This window comes from Pan troglodytes, chromosome 9 (assembly GCF_028858775.2).
Source record: "Pan troglodytes isolate AG18354 chromosome 9, NHGRI_mPanTro3-v2.0_pri, whole genome shotgun sequence".
Taxonomy (NCBI): domain Eukaryota; kingdom Metazoa; phylum Chordata; class Mammalia; order Primates; family Hominidae; genus Pan; species Pan troglodytes.
Window position 1 is genome coordinate 82,685,366 of NC_072407.2, and position 18,231 is coordinate 82,703,596.

Here is an 18,231-nt window from a genome sequence, read left to right on the forward strand (position 1 = left end):
TTTGAGACCAGTCTGACCAACATGGAGAAACCCCGTCTCTACTAAAAATACAAGATTTGCCGGGGGTGGTGGTGGATGCCTGTAACCCCAGCTACTCGGGAGGCTGAGGCAGGAGAATCGCTTGAACCCAGGAGGCAGAAATTGCAATGAGCTGAGATCGCACCATTGCACTCCAGCCTGGACAAGAAGAGTGAAACTCCACCTCAAAAAAAAAAAAAAGTTTGTGGAATAAACAAAGGCACACATAAATGAATGAATAAATAGAATAAATAAATAAGAGAAAGCCACAAGCTCTCCTTTGTCTTGTTTCCAAGCAATAGCAGCAAAGAGGGAATTCCTATTCTTCTAGCAGTTTCAGAAAAACAGCCCATTTGTGACGTTACCAAGCATAAGCCCTCCCTCCCCAGTGGTCCTCTGTTGAGTGCTAGCGCTAACCATTTGTATGCTCCGGGTGGGGTTGCCTTCTGCTCCACCTCCAGCCAGGATTAAAGAGTGTCACAAGTAGCAGAAATCTATTCCTCCAAACTTTATGTTATGTAACAGAAAGTCAACTGAATAAAATAAAGTAAGCAAATATTCAGTGAGCCCATATTCTTCTTTTGGGTTCATAACATTTTGCCAAAACATGGCTTCTAGTAGCTATCATTATTAAGAATTTCACTTATACGACTTTACAAATGTTGGTAAGGCTTTTCATGTGTATTACATGATGTCATTTTCACTATCATCCTGTTGGTTGAGTTGCTGGGATATCAGCATCTCTCTTTTGTGATGTGGAAACTGGGGCTTCAATCATTTGCCTGAATTGATCCAAATCCCGTAACCACAAGGCCAGAGAAAGAATTTTATCAAATCTTGTTTCTCACTTAAAACTCTGCCACTGTGTCTTACTACTCTCAGAGTGAAATCTGATCTCCTTTCTATGGATACCTATATGGCCTGGCTCCTGCAAACTTGTCTGATCTCATTTCAGGCAGATTTTTTCTTTTTCTTTTCTTTCTTTTTTTTTTTTTTTTTGAGACACAGTCTCACTCTGTTACCCAGGCTAGAGTGCACTGGTGCCATCTTGACTCACTGCAACCTCCATCTTCTGGGTTCAAGCTGTTCTTGTCCCTCAGCCTCCCAAGTAGCTGGAATTACAGGCACACACCACCACATTTGGATACTTTTTTCTTTATATTTTTAGAAGAGATGGGGTTTCACCATGTTGGCCAGGCTCATCTCGAACTCCTCACCTCAAGTGATCCACCTGCCTTGGCCTCCCAAAGTGCTGGGATTACAGGTGTGAGCTGCTATGCCTTGCCCTCTGTCTCTTACTCATTATGCCCCCACAACATGGGCTTTCCACTAAAGGAAGGTTCTCAGCTCTTTCCTACATCAGGCCCTGCACATGGTCTAACGACACAGAGGCATCCAATCAGCAGAGCACTGGGAAGAACACAACTGGGAGGTACATCTGCAGGTAGTGGGGCACAGGCTCCATGCCTATCAGGACACTTCTGCTCCAGAATTCTATGAGGCTTCTTTAGATTCAAAACTTGGTGTTATTGGGTAATACTAAGCTGATCATCATCTAGGAAGTAACCACGGAACAATACAACTTGATGATGATTTTATTTGATAATTGTGGTGGAAATATTTAGGGAGGGCAACTAACGTTATTCAGCACTTGCTACGTGATGCCTTCTTAATTTTATATAAGGACTATCATAGAGGAAAATAGATTTGATGCAATAAAAACTCATCCAAGGATACACAGTTTATAAGTGCAAGTTGGTATTGAAACCTAAGTTTATTTGGTTCTACTACACATGACATTTCCCCTCTGAAAGGATGACTTTATACTATGTTGAAAGAATTATTCAACTAAGGCTGTTTTAATTTCCTCACAAAAGAAAAGATTGGTTCAAGATACAGGAATGGTGCTAATTTTGAAAGGGGAGTCGGCAGGCTCTGTGTCTGGAGAACAAAGCTGAGAGGACTGGGAGCTAGAGGGGCCCTGACAGGAAATTATTTTAGAGAATACATTACTTATGAGATAAAATCATGGAAAAATGGTGTTTGAGTCAAGTTGCATAACTCTACTGGCTCTAACTTATTATACATTAACAAGAGACATTTAATAAAAGCTTTACCTCTCTTTAATTCAACTGTTTCAATCATTGAAAACAAACAGCACAATTAAATTACATCTTAAAGACTTGTCATCCCAAGATAATTCACGATGGATTTTCAAAGGTTTTATGCTAAAAGAATCTTTCCGAGAAATGTATATGGATAAAATATTCTGAAAAACAATGTGGAATAATGTCTGGGCTTCAGAATCAAGAGATCTCTGTAAAGATGCATCTCATACATTTGCAAAGTAATCACAGAACACTTCACAATCTAATTTTTATTGTACTAACTAGCAAACTGGCAAATGGGTGAAATCTTAATATATATTTACAGGGCTACTGTTAAATACATTTAAATATTTTATACCAAAATGTTGAAATTTGGCATGCTTACATGTATTATAAAATGAATAAATGAATGAATGAGCCTATGAGTACTTTGAGATTATTTAAAATAGTCTTACCAATGTATACCTAATGGTGGTGGGGGTTTTTTTGGGGTTTTTTGGTGGTTGTTGTTGTTTTGTTTTGTTTTTTTTCTGGAGTGCAGTGGTATGATCTCAGCAACCTCTGGCTCCCGGGTTCAAGTGATTTTCCTGCCTCAGCCTCCCGAGTGGCTGGGACTACAGGCGTGCACCACCATGCCTGGCTAATTTTTGTATTTTTAGTAGAGGCATTGTTTTGCCATGTTGGCCAGGCTGGTCTCAAACTCCTGACCTCAGGTGATCCACCTGCCCGGGACTCCAAAAGTGCTGAGATTACAGGCATGAGTCACTGCATCCGGCAGTGTTTTTATTTCAGAGCTAATTAATTTATTACTCACATTAATTCTAATTATACTTCAATTTGCTAGAGCATAGGATCACTATTGTTTAGTGCTAATGGTCTTTTAAAATTACTAGAAAACAACAACATAATAATAAACTTATGCTCACAAAATCTATCACCTGTCCTTATTTAATCTCTTTTAGTTGACACTAGTATGGTTAAAATCACCAAAACTTTTATTTTATACTTTTATCATACAAAATAAATTATCTTTTGCCTCATTTTTTTTCTTTTGGAACCAACTCAAGTTTCCATTATCTTCATGATGACTTTGGAAATGTGAAAGCTTTATTTATATGCTAACTGATTTTTAAGATATCATAAAATTGTATTTCTCACTTTGCCCACATCAGATGAGATATTTTGCTTGATTGACTCAATGATTTTTTTAATGGCTTTTTGAGTTAAAAAGCAGTCAAAGACTGAGCGTGATTTTCCCAGTCTGTGACTCAGGTTCCCAAGCTGAATCTGATGATACCCAGTAACAACAAAGTCTAATGCTGTAGAGTAAATATCTATAATGTGAGTGTGTTATGGGTTTGTTTGTGCATGGGATCACAAGTATCTATAATATGAGCCAATATTTCCCATCTCTTGCACACAGAACAGAACAGTGCTGGTCAATTGCCAATATTCCCCTAAACCTACTTTTCAACTTCTTGACACACAGCTTGAATTATAAATTTGTCATCAGTACCTTATGAAATAAAATGTATCTATATCTGCTCACATAGGCTTATAGATATAATGCTTTATACTAGAGGAAAAGAGAAAGAATTATAAGTGGATGATGCAACTATTCTGGAACAACTGGATACCTAGATTGATAAGAGAATTAGCCAATGTTACTGATGTAAAAGCCCATCAGTATTTAACCAGAGAGCTTAATTTTATATGAGGACCTGGTGGTAATTTTAGAAGGAATGCCTAGAACCCTTGCCTTCAAGGCAGCCCTTCTTAAACTACATCCACATGAATACACATACCTTGAATATATATTATGAAGAAAAATGGTGCTATGATTCTGGGGATTGTTCTACTGAAGACCTGTCTTTTGAAATCCTAATTGACTCTGGGTATTAATTAGTATATTCTATACAATAAAATACTTTCTCTTATCTTATTGTGTGGTATACAGGAAAAAGTCTTAATACCCACAAAAAGCTAATATTGGTTTTTGTTTGTTTGTTTGTTTTGTTTTGTTTGCTATATACCATTTCAGGGATGCCTTGAACTCCAGAATTACCTGGATGTAAGATTTTCATATCAAAAAGCTATGGCCAATTTTATATTCATCTCTGTATCAGGAGATCCTAAATTAGGGGTCCCCAAGCCCCCCATTAGGAACCAGGCTGCCCAGCAGGATGTGAGTGGTAGGCAAGTGAGCATTACCATGCTATATGGAAGGGACAGCAGCATCCCAAACCTAGTTGAGAAAGAAGATGAAAAAAAAACATTCAATAAGAACTTAGGCAAACTTACAAATATAGATGACATACTTTCCACTTAATGACCTGGATAGCGCCTGTTCTCTTTTTTTTTTTTTTTTTTTTCCACTTTCTGAGGCCATTTGACTATGCCCAGAATCTGGAACAATCCTTCACAGTACAGATCATGTTTGCAAAGAGTTAGTTGGGGTACGACAGCTAAAAATCACATCCAAATATTATCAAATCTTATTTGATGGATATCTTAATAAAAGACTGAGCGCATAACTGGTTCTATCCTGTCTGAAAACACTATCCAGTGCCCCAATTTTCCCAAGATTGGTACTAAATCAGACCTTCTGTGACTTAATTCCTGCTGTGATGTTATGTCCTAGTTTTGATAATTGCGCATACTCCCTAGTTTCTGTTCATTCACGTAATAATTACTTATTGAATACCTAATATATTTCTAGAATAGTTATTAGATATTTTGATACAGAGATAAATAAAAATAGCAATGGTGCTTGTGACCTAGTTGGGAGAAACTTGTATTTACACTCTATATTTAAATAGAGTACTGTTGGAGCACAGAGAAGGAGCCAGTTAAGGCTGGTTCAAGGAGTCAGGAATGGTTTCTCAAGCAAGAGAAACCTGGGTTATGTCTTGAAATAAGAAACCATGGTTTAATGTGCTTAGAAAGACAAGAGAGGAGGCCGGGCATGGTGGTTCACACCTGTAATCCCAGCACTTTGGGAGGCTGAGCGGGGTGGATCAGGAGATTGAGACCATCCTGGCCAACATGGTGAAATCCCGTCTCTACTAAAACACAAAAAAATTAGCCGGGCGTGGTGGCAGGTGCCTGTAGTCCAAGCTACTCAGGAGGCTGAGGCAGGATAATCGCTTGAACCTGGGAGGCAGAGGTTTCAGTGAGCTGAGATTGCACTACTGCACTCCAGCCTGGCAACAGAGTGAGACTCATCTCAAAAAAACAACAACAAAAGAAAGATAAGAGAGGAAATGGCATGTGTATAAGCATTGGAAAGCAAAAGTTAGTCTGGAGTGCATGTTGTTTATGATTGCTGGAGCGGGATTGTGGCATGGTAATGACAAGCAACCTCTCTCTAGAGATAGGCTGGGGCCAGATTGTGAAGGGTCTTTAATGACATGCCAGAGTTCAGTGTTCGAACTGAAGGTTGGTGATACCAAGCAAACAGTATATCAGAATTACCACGGGAAATGTGTTCAAATACAGATTCCTGATCTCACCACAGATAATTGAGTTAATATTTCTGGGGATGCACCCAGAAACACTATTTTTAAGGAGTTCCCTGATGATACTAATCTGCAGCTGGGTTTTGGAACCACTTAGGGAGGCAATGTTGTATCCATAACCTAGCTCTGTCAAGGTTGAGGTCTTGGCTTGCTGTCAGCAGTTCCCCCCAGAGAATGATGTTCTGCTTCTGAACACCAGCCCTACCACTAAAATGCTATCTATCCAAGTTGTCTTCCAAGGCCACACAGGTATGTAGAAAACAAGTGGAAAGCAGAATCCAGCACTCCTGGAATCCAGTCTATATTTTTCTGTTTTCCTTTTCCTTGTGTAGGTGGTGTGAGCAACATATAGTTTGCCAAAGAGGACAATAATCAGATCATTTTAATGTATATAGGCAATTTATTGCCCCAGAGACAGGATGGATCCAGGGACAAGATGGATCTGTCAGTAACAGACATCCTAGAAAATGAAATATTCATTCCTCTCTAATATGTTTCTTTTTGTAATCTCATCGTTTATCTCAGCATGGTTTTTCCACTGAGAGCTGAAAGTCCCTTGAGAGCACAAATGTTACATTTATTATTTTAGTATATCAGCTTTCAACACATAGCCAAATACCTAGTATATACTGAGAAAATGCTTATTGATTTAATGAATGAACCAGTTCCAATAATTGTAGTCACTTATTAATGCTGTTTAATAGTTTGTTTTCTGTCACTTGCCTGCCTACCCTATCCCCACTTGGCTTGTGAGATCCTCAAGGGAAGGAGCTAGTTTCCAGCCCAGAGTTTGAGATGGAGTAGGCACATGGTAGATGCATGTTAAACAAATCAATAACGTAATGCAAAGAGCCTTTCATCTTTGTTTAAATGAAAAGTCAAATTAAGCCAGGGATTCTTCCTTGTTCAATTCTTCCCTCCTCACCTAGAAAGACTGTAGGCAGAGACACGATTTAAACACCAGAAGACTTTGACTTTTTCTTCACAACCTTTCCTCTAATTAAGAAGTTGAAGTTTTTATAAGCTAGGTTTGCCCTATGGGAATCCTGAAAAGGTCTAGAAGGAGTGCCAAGTGAGTAGGTAGGCGTCTTCTTTGAGAGATGTGTGGAACAAGAAGAGGTAGGGAGTGATGCAGAAGTCATGATGAACACAGAACTTTCCTGGGCTAAAGCAGGCACTCATCTCTGGCATCTTCAGTGTAGATTATTTCAAATAACATTGACAAGCCTCAGCCATCTGGGAATAATTTGGTCATGCCTTACTTCCCTGACCTTTTTAAGCTCCAGGTACTCCTTTGACCGTAACTGTCAAACTTTGACAGCTTGAGTAAGGATGAGCAAATGGCTCCTCTCAAAGAATATAACAGCATCCTTTTAAAAACAGCCTAATCTATTCACAGGCATACCCCCAGCTTCAGAGGCCTTTATTCTCACAGATGTGCAGAGACTCTAAGAGTGGTATTAGGGTCATTGGATGGTGTCTCAGTCAGCTCAGGCTGCTGTAACAAAATATCAAAGACTGAGTGGCTTAAACAGTACATATTTACTTCTCATAGTTCTGGAGGCTGGACACTCAAGTTCAAGGTGCCAGCAGATTTGGTTATTGGTGAGCGCCCTCTTTCTGGCTTGCTGACGGACACTTTCTTGCTTTACCCTCACATAGTGGAGAGGGAGTGACAGAGAACTCTCATCTTTCCTTCCCCTTATAAAAAACTAATCCTGTCTTGGAGCCCCATTCTCATAATCTCATCTAAACCTAATTACTTTCCCAGAGCCTCACCTCCAAATACCATCACAATGGGGGATTAGGGTTTCGACATATAAAGTAGGGGATTGAATGACATTCAGTACTGAACAGATGGAATTGAGAAGGAGGAGACAATAAAGAATAGCTAAGGAGATCTAGCTAAAAGAATATAAGTGTATGGGATATCTTTCTGTCCAAAGTAAATAATTACATTCATATTAAGGTGTATGTCTTATTTGGTATATTTCTAACATGAAACATTATTTGCCTGAGAAATGCTACTTTAGTCATTCATTCACACATCCATGAAATATTTATTCAGTACCTTCTAGATGCTACAGTGAAAAAGACAACAAACCATATCTCTAAAATTTTGACTATTATATTCCAAATTAGGTGTCCCCAAGCCCCCTGTTAGGAACCAGGCAGCCCAGCAGGAGGTGAGTGGTAGGCAAGCGAGCATTACCACCTGAGTTCTGCCTGCTGTCAGATCAACAGCAGCATTAGATTTTCATAGGATCATGAACCCTATTGTGAACTGAGCATGCAAGGGATCTAGGTTGTGTGCTCCTTATGAGAATCTTATGCCTGATGATCTGAAGTGGAACAGTTTCATCCCGAAATCATCCCCACCCTAGTCTGTAGAAAAATTATCTTCCACGAACCTGGTTCCTGGTGCCAAAAAGTTTGGGGACCGCTGATCTAAATGACAGGTGATTGTGGCAAGGACCAACTAACCAGATAGTAACTAAGATTGTATGGGACAGCATAGGAGGACACTCAGATAATGAAATGCTTCAAGATGTAGCAAGAGCCATGGTTGGGGTCAGTACTCAGAGAATCTTCATAGATGAAATGACCCCTCTGCTAAAACATGAAGAACAGGTGCAACTTTCACAGTTGGACAATGTTTTTTTTTTTTTTGAGATGGAATCTCACTCTGTCATCCAGGCTGGAGTGCAGTGGTGTGATCTCAGCTCACTGTAACCTCTGCCTCCTGGGTTCAAGCAATTCTCTGTCTCACCCTCCTGAGTCACTGGGATTATAGGTGCCTGCCACCACGCCCAGCTAATTTTTGTATTTTTAGTAGAGATGGGGTTTCACCATCTTGGCCAGGCTGGTCTTGAACTCCTGACCTCATGATCCACCTACCTCAGCCTCCCAAAGTGCTGTGATTACAGGCATGAGCCACTGCGCCTAACCCATAAATATTTTATGAATCAGTATGTATGAAAGTCTAGAGATTTGGGAGCCCATAGTCTTCCTTGAATTGAAAATAGCCAGTATTGCTATAGCAATGAGTGGTAGACAGGGAGGAGTGGAAAGAAGACAGAATAGAGAGGATGGAGAAGAGAGAGTTGGGACTAGAGCCAGAACATGAAGGGACCTGCATATAGTATGGAGTAAGGACTTTATCTTGAGAGCACTGGGCTTTGTTGAATGATTGTAGTCACCTGAGTGATGTGATCATATTTGAGCTTTATAGGCATTCTGATAGCATTGTGTAGGGTGGATGACAAACAGGAGGTCTAGAGATAAGTTTCATTGGCCCAAATGAGAAACAGTGGCTTGAATGGCATTTGTTCAGAGTGATGGGCAGAACTGGTACACTTGACTTATATTCAGGCAGTAGAATCCATAGGACTGAATGATCGGTGTTGGAAAGCAAATGAGAGAAATCTAGGATGCTTTTCAAGATAACGGCTTCTTTTGTACTCAGGAAATTTGTTGAATCAGCACAGAAAGTCTCCCATTCACTTCTAGGTTAGAGCTTCATGGACCATAGGTAGGGATCAATAACTAGTGTCCAAACCACACTTCAAGTATACCTACATATTGATTTTTGAAATTGTTTTACATATCAAGATGAGGGGTACAAAAAGATGGCAATTTTACAATTATTTTACTGACTTTAAAAACTCCCCCCAAAAAATAATTACTTCAAGTATTATTCAGGAATTAATAATATTAAAGAGAGTTATATACACGAAGGGAACAAAACTTATTGTTGCAAACATCATTATCCTGAATGAACTGGTGAGAGGTATATCACTCCTTCAGGAAGATATATTTTTTAAGAATCTATTCTTCTTGGGATGTGTTTTCTCTTAAAAGAGCTCTACATACCTAGAATACATCTCAGAAACACCAAAGGGGGATAACAAACACAATTTGCAGACTCCATAGTTTTACCAAGTTTTGTTTTCTTTTGTTTTGCATAGAAACAACCAAAGTAAATGTTAAACTTATTTTGGTTAAAACTGAGGAGTTTTTTTCTTTTTTTTTTTTTTTGGACTGAAATAGCCTTACAACGCTATGAATTCAATCCTAACTCTCATCATATGTGATTTTGCACAAAGTCACTTTCATCGTGGGATGCTCTTCCTTCTCTGAAACATGAGTATTGCAGGTTGTACTAGGCATTGGATTAAACAAACTACATGAAGATACTTTAAACTACAATCAAAATGTATAGTGTTCCTATTTTCCATTGTGAATAGAGGTCAGAATCGGAACACTTGAAAAGCAATGAAAATGAGCAAAAATTTATCTGTGGACACGGAGGAATAGATAAGAAGCCACAGTATTTCTTTTCCCTTCCAAGTTAGGAAGGCTGCCCATTGCCTCCATGGTCCTGAGCACATTAAGGTCATCTGTTGGGAAGAGCAGCGGTATGAAATTTTAGAAAGCATCTGTTTTGGTGCAGAGTATTTCACTGTAAAAAGCAGCATGAGCTATCTTAAGAAAAGCCTTTTTGAATGTGTTTAAAGTCTCCTAAATTTCCTGCATATAAATGTTGAATACCTCCAGCATGTCAATCAATCTTGTTTTCCAGTTAACTTAGAATAAAATGATAATGAACTTGCATTTAGCCAGCGCCTTTCACAGAGTGAGCATAATTAGACTTGGAAAAGATCTATTAGGATATCCAACTTCATCTCTCTGCCCAGAGAGAACTATTCCTCCTGAGAGCTCCCTATTACTTTGTCGTGACTTGTTTTTAAAGTCTCAAGGGAAGAAATATTTACTACATTCTTGGATTATTTAATTACAGGCTTAAGGCAAAGTAACACCAGTCTAATAATCAGGAAACATGGATTTGATTCTTGATTTTGTCATTTATTTGTTTGTGACTGACCCAGACACTAGTCTCTCTAAGTCTTAATGTACAAAATGGTGTCAAAATTTTCTATATCACAGGGTTGTGGTTAAATCAAGAGAGAAAATACATGTAAAAGGACAGATAGAGAGCTTGGAACATTAGAGTCACCTGATAAATAAGATTTCTCTCTTTGGCAATTTCTTCTACTAACCATTCCCACACCTATTCCTCCCATATCCCCTCCTCCCTCCTATACTTTTCCTCAGTTAAGTATACTTTCTGAAAATGGTGAATGATCTTGTTGTTTTTCTTCTTTCTAGTTTCCATGTATTTTCTAGGGCTGCCATAACAAAGTACCACAATCTGGGTGGCTTAAAACAAGAGATATTCAATCCTTGGCAGTTCTGGAAGCTGGAAGTCTGAAATTAAGGTTTCAGTGGGGCAATGCTCCTTCTGAAGGCTCTAGTGGGAAATCTGCCCTTGGCACTTCCTAGCTTCTGATGGCTCTCAGAAATCTTTTGCATCCCTCGTCTTGTGTCTTTTTCCCTCCCATCTCCAGCTCCATCTTCACATGGCCTTCTTCCCTGCGTATGTGTGTATGTATGTATGTATGTATGTATGTGTGTGTGTATGTCTCCATGTGTTCTCCCCTCTCCTTACGAGGAAACTAGTCAACAGATTTCATCCTCATCCAAAACCAGTATGGCCTCATCTTACCTAATTACATCTGCAAACATCCTATTTTCAAATAAGGCCCTGTTATGAGGTTCTGGGTGGACATGAACTTTGGGAGCAACACCGTCTATCCTGTGTATCCTCAGCAGACCTCCCAATATCCTTGTCTTACTGCAAAATGTAAAGCAGACTCTAAAAAGATCTACCTCTGCTGCTGTGGATATGATCAATAATCAAACTTCCTCCTTTTACTCAACTTTCATTGCTTTCCCAAATATTTTTGCATTAGTTTCATCAGCGAAAACAAAAATTATTACCACTCTGCCCCAGTTGTCTTTATGTTTCTCTGAAGATTCTGAAGATCCTGCATGCTTGGAGAAAGAAGAAAGGACAGATGAGAGATTTCAAAGACAGAGGGAAGGCTCTGAGTGTGTGAACATTCCAAATATGTTAAATTCCTCTATACCATTTATAACCTTTGAAATGCAAAGAGGGGAAAAGTCCCTGTTCTGTCCTGTGGTTCTGCTGAGTGACCTAAGCCCCTCATGTAACATCTCTCAAGATTCCCATCCCCTTCTCATACATAAACTGGGGGAAAAACATAATTAGTGTCCGGCCTGTCACTCATGGTTTTTGATAGGGCAGCATGGCATGACAAGATAATTTTAAAAGGTTAAGTGATACATATGTTTAAATTATTGAGGGGAGTATTATTGTTCCCTTGCTAGATTATAAATGACTTGGGAATTAGTATCATTTGTTTCTCATGCTTGTTCTTCCTCCTTTACTCCTTTTTCCTTTTCCCCAGAGCAACCTATTAATGCCAATAGTAAAGGCTTACCTATTTGGGGAATTCAACTTATGTAAAATTAAATTAAATTCTTACTTTCCCAAATTTTGTATTTTAACTCTGTCAATACATATGTATAAAAATATTTTTCCACAAGTTTTAGAATTTGTTCTTTCTTTTTTAAAAAATTATTTTTATGTGCCAAATGTCCTTTTACCCTTTTTCAACATGAATAGCCAAAATCATTATTTATTTGCAATGAAAACTGCCCTAAATAAATTGCTTTCTGTGAGTTTCTTATGAAACAACTATGAGAAATAACTATTGTATATAAAGCTCTTGTTTTGTAATGACAGATAAAAATAAAATACCCCACTGATCCCGTTTCCACCTCCCAATCTCAAAGAAAAGTTGCATTTTTCTTTTTCCTTTTTCTTTTTTTTGAGACGGAGTCTCACTGTTGTCGACCCAGGCTGGAGGGCAATGGTGCAATCTCAGCTCACTGCAACTTCCACCTCCCAGGTTCCAGCAATTCTCCTGCCTCAGCCTTCTGAGTAGCTGAGATTACAGGCACCTGACAGGGTTTCACCATGTTGGCCAGGCTGGTGTGAACTCCTGACCTCAGGTGATCTAGTGCTGTGATTACAGGTGTGAGCCACCCAGCTCGGCCATTAGCATTTCAATCCAGTCATTTGGTGGGATCCACAAGGTCTTAAGTCAATGCAAATAAAAACACAAAAAGGTAACGTAAAAACCAGAGAAAAGAAAAACACGCTGATTTTCCTATTAGTTGTTAGCATGAAATATTGTGGTAAGCTTAATATTTTCAATACTTAATTCATATGGATAAATACATTCATGAGCATGTGATTTTGTTATTCTCAAATAAGCAGTCAAGGTGATATGGTCATTTACTTTAGACAACATGGGGAATCAACCTCACTTTGTCATTGTTTGATTTGACAACATTTGGACCTATCCTCTCTTTTGCTTTTCCTTTTTCTTTGAGTAAACTAAACAATTCATTTATTTGTGATAATCCAAACTTTCTCCCCTGCTGCCTTCTTTCTTTCAACTGTTCATTAAATTTGATATAATCCTGGGCCCCTGATAGAGTTCTTTGAAAACTTTCTTATATATTGAATTATTTTTTAAATTTGAAACACAAATGGACATTTTCCTTCAGGTATACTTTAATAAAGGTTACTAACACATCGCTTTTAAAAAAAAATTGTAGGGGGGTGGTTCATGGGGTCATTGGCGTGTAACTCTGTCTCTCTCTCACTAGTTTTCTAGTCTGTAAATGGGGCTTAATACCAAGTTCATATGGACTTTAGGCGGATTAAAGAGAGGCACTTGGGTAATGCAGCGACAGAAAGATGTCCATTGAAATGCTTTCTTCACTGAATAGTTGTTTGATGCCAGAAAAGTTCATTCACTTTCCTGAGCTTCAGTTTCCTTATACATAAAGTGAAAATAACAACACACACTTTATAGATGAGAAGATTCAATAGGATGACAAATAAAACACTTAAATGTTTTCTGAGAATGCAGAATTATTTAGATACTAGGTAAAGAACAGTGTTTAAAAACATAAATTCAATTTCTTCAATAAGGTCTACTTATCTTTGGAGGTGTCTGTTGGAGGGTGTGGAATTGTGTTTCCTCTCTCAACAATTTCTACTATGCTGAACATTTTAAATTTCTAGATGCAATTGCAATGATGTTGTCTAAATAAAACTATTTTTAGAAAGAATAGTGCTTTTAAAATACATTCTTTAAAGCAAGCAACACAGAAATTTTATCTCAAGGAAATGTTAAATTTGAAACAATATTCTATTACCTCTATGGCCCCTGGTAGTTTCTGTAGCAGAGGAGGCAACAGAAGAATAGAACCATACAAAAGAAAAGAGATGAATACACAAAAGACAGTAGAAAAAGCCAGAGTTATAATGTGATATAAAGTCATAAAATGAAAGGAATAGGTTGCTGGTAATATTAACTCAGCTAATACATACCAGGCTGACTCCTAAGGTTCATGGCTATTATCATGTAACTACAGATTAAAAAACATTTTGCCCAAAACTCATTTCCTGCAGACTCCCTCAAAACATCTATGAAGATCCTATCTATTGAGCGAAACTCTTTCCATCACAGTTGTGAATATATAAGCCCGGGAGTTTTATGCTTATCATGAACAAATTTGATGCATTAAGTGATCTCAGATCATTCAATTTGTGACCCACACAGAGGTTTGAAAAGTAACTGAGTACAAAATTGCTAAATACATTTCAATTTAGACTAAGTAAGAGCTTGTAAAAAGAAAAATGGCTAAAAAAATTATGTAATTAGTGCAGCTGTCCTAAGGAGAGATATAATTACAATAATCACAAATCATTTTTCCCTCATAACTGTAAATAGAGAACAAAGGGAAACTGACAGACTCTCTTTATCAGTTTTCGTTCTGGTGATAAAAGGTTTTTTGACATGGGTTACTGTCACCCATGAGTGTCAGTTTGGAGAAAGTGGGGAAGAAAAAACATCTCGTTTAAATTTCTGAGGAAAAAAATCATTTTTTAGTTCTGATCACTCCCAGTCTGCTGTTGAAGATGGGGGAATGAAGAAGAAGAAATGTCTTTGAACTTTTGTGTAGCCCATATTCTAATCCTAACAATGAGCTGTTGTAGGAAGAGACTTTGACAAAGTTAGGTTTGATGGATTGACTGATTGATTGATTGATGGGTTGATTGATTTTCCCCTTCTACTGTAGGGATTTGCAAGGAAAAAAAGCTATTGGTACAACTGATCCTACATCATGTTGAGCCACTTTTTGACTTCATTGTAAAACAAGAAATAGTTTAGAAACTTTATTTGGCCTATAAATATGTCTGTGTATAGGCACAGTTACTTGAAGGCAGATGCTTCATATTTGGGGAGAATTTGGTCTTTTGGAGCCATCTACAAATTTTTCTTCCAAATATTTTCAGGTTGCTAACATTGATGATACAATTTTTGTTTAGTAGAGGAGCTGCAGATCCAAGCCACAGTTCTGTCGAGCCAAGGAAGAAACTAAACAATGAGATGCCCTGGTTTTAGTGGTAAAGGTGGGCAAGCAGCAGCAAGTGGACCACGGCCACTGCGCCAGGGACTAGAGTGCATTGCCTAGGAACCCTGAGGTTCCCCACCACCATGATTTCACAGAAGCCCCACAGTTTTTCCCACATGTTGTGTGCACCCTCCCCAACTTCTTTTTTTCAGATAGAAATGGATCCAGCTTAAGGTAATGAACCATGATGGTATTCTCTAGAGGATCTTTTGCTTTCCTTAATACAAGAGACAGATGCTTCTGGTTCTATCTTACTACATTCCTATTCTTCCTCTTTTGAGGGTTCCTGTAACCATGAACCCAGGGCCAAAAGAAATTCAGAAGCACTGACCGTGACATTATTTGAGGGCTTACGAAATGCCAAAAGGTGCCAACCTCCTAACTTCATGCTTAATATTTATTTAATTTCATGATAATTGAACAGTTGGAGCTGAAGGCTTTCTAAACTGAACATATGAATATTGTATTAGGGAGAAAACAGGGGGAGAGGAAGTCAATTGGAGATTTTTTTTTTCCAAGAGACAGTTCCTTAGAATTATGTGAAATCATTGTTTAACTTAGCATATTGAATTAAGTTTAATCTGAATTAGAATTTTCTTAGTTGCCTTTTTTTGTTTAATTTTTTTTCTGACAAAATATTTGGTGGAGACTTGTGAAGAAAACCAGATCGGATATTCCTTTACTTTGTTTTTAATTTTTATAGATCCATAATAGTTGTACATATTTAGGGGCAAATGTGACATTTTGATACAAGTATATAATGTGTAATGATCAAATCTGGGTAATTGGGATATGCATCAGCTCAACCATTTATCATTTCTTTGTGCCGGAAACATTCAGATCTGCTCTTCTAGTTGTTTTGAAATATACAATAAATTATTACTAACTATAGTTACCCTGTTGTGCTACTTGACATTAGATCTTATTCCTTCTTACTGTATTTTTGTACCCGTTAACCAATCCCTCTTTGTCCTCCCCTCCCCATTACCCTTTTCAGCCTCTGGTAGCCACCATTCTATTCACTACCTTCATGAGATCAATTTTTTATTTCCCACGTGAGTTAGAGTATGCAACACTTGTCTTTCTGTGCCTGGCTTATTTCACTTAAAGGAATGTCCTCTAGTTCCAACCATGTTGTTGCAAATGAAGGATTTCATTCATTTGTATGACAGAATAGCATTCTATTGTGTATATGTACCACATCTTCTTTTCATTAATCTGTTGATGGACTCTTAGGCTGATTTCATATCTTGACTATTGTGAATAGTGCTATGATAAACATGGATGCGCAGATACCTTTTTGACATGCTGATTTGCTTTTTTTTTTTCCTTTGGACATATACCCAGCAGTGGAATGGATGAATCATATGGTGGTTCTATTGTTAGTTTTCTGAGAAATCGCCATAGTTTTCCATAGTGGCTGTATTAATTTATAGCCACTAATAGTAAATAAGCATTTCCCTTTCTCTGCATCTATACCAGCATTTATTTTCTGTCTTTTTGATAATAGCCATTTAACTGGGGTGAGGTGATATATCATTGTGGTTTATATTCGCATTTCCCTGATGATTTTTGATATTGAGAATGTTTTCATATACTTGTTTGTCATTTGCATATCTTCTTAGAAATATCTATTCAGATCTTTTGCCCATTCTTTAATTGAATTATTGGTTTTTTGCTATTGAGTCGTTTTAGTTCCTTATGTATTCTAATTATTAAGCCCTTGTCAGATGGACAGTTTGCAAATATTATATCACATTTTGTGGGTTGCCTCTTCACTTTGTTGGTTGTTTCCTTTGCTGTACAGAAGCTATTTAGCTTGATGAAATCCTATTTGTCAATTTTTGCTTTGTTTGCCTGTGCTTTTGAGGTATTAATCAAGATATTTTCTTGCTGAGACTAATGTCCTGAAGCACTTCCCCAATGTCTTCTTCTAGAAGTGTCATAGTTTCAGGTCTTACATTTAAGCCTTTAATCCATTTCGATTTGATTTTTGTATATGGTGAGAGAGAAGGGTCTAGTTTCATTCTACTATATGTGGATATTGAGTTTTCCCAGACCATTTAATGAAGACACTGGTCATTTCCCAATACATATTTCTGGTACCTTTGTCCAAAATGAGTTGACTGAAAATGCATGGGTTTATTTCTGGGTTTCCTATTCTGTTCCGTTGGTCTATGTGTCAGTTTTTCTGCCAGTACTGTGCTGTCTTGGCTACTATAGCTTCATAGTATAATTTGAAATCAGGTAGTGAAATGCCTCCAGCTTTTCTGTTTGTTTTGTTTTGCTCAGGATTGTTTTGGCTATTCTGGGTCTTTTGTGGTTCCATATAAATTTTAGAATTTTTTTTTTTGAGAATGTCATTGGCTTTTTGGTAGGGATTGATTGCACTGAATCTGTAGATTCATTGGGTAGTATGAACATTTTAACAATATTGTTTCTTCTAATTTGTGAACATGGAATATCTTTTTATTTTTTGTGCATCTTCAATTTCTTTCATCATTGGTATATGGTTTTGATTATAGATATCTTTCATTTCTTTGGTTAAATTTATTCCTAGGTATTTTTTTCTTTCGTAGCTATTATGAATGAGATTGCTTTCTTGATTTCTTTTTCACATTGTCCACTGTTGGCATGTAGAAATGCTTCTAATTTTTCCATATTGATTTTATAGCCTGTAAACTTACTGAATTTGTTTATCAATTCTAACAGTTTTTTGATGAATTATTTAGGTTTTTCATAATATAAGATCAATTGTCTATGAACAAGGACAATTTGACCTCTGCATTTCCAATTTGGATGGACTTTATTTCTATCCCTTTTCTTATTGCTCTGGCTAGAACTTCCAGTACTGTGTTAAATGAAAGTGGTAAAAGTGAACATCATTGTCATACAATGAAATACCAATGACATTCTTCACAAATTTATAATTGTACAGTTCTGAAGGCCAGGAGTCTGAAATGGTTATTATAGGGGTAAAAATAAAGGTGTTGGCTGCATTCCTTCTGAAGGCTCTAGAGAATACATTTCCTAGCCTTTTCCAGCTTCTGGAATTTGCCTGCATTCTTTGGCTCATGGCCACTTCTATCTCCAAAGCCAGCAGTGTAGCACCTTCAACTCTCCTTTTTCTCTGAATCTGGGTCTGTCATTATATCTTCTCCCCTTCC

General features: G+C 37.7%; 1 protein-coding gene across 3 annotated transcripts in view; it reads right to left on the minus strand.

Moving 5' to 3' along the window:
- The window catches only part of TENM4 (teneurin transmembrane protein 4), a 3,006,191-nt gene that overhangs the window by 2,007,405 nt on the left and 980,555 nt on the right, over positions 1-18,231 (minus strand). The gene's annotated exons all lie outside the window — the stretch shown is intronic.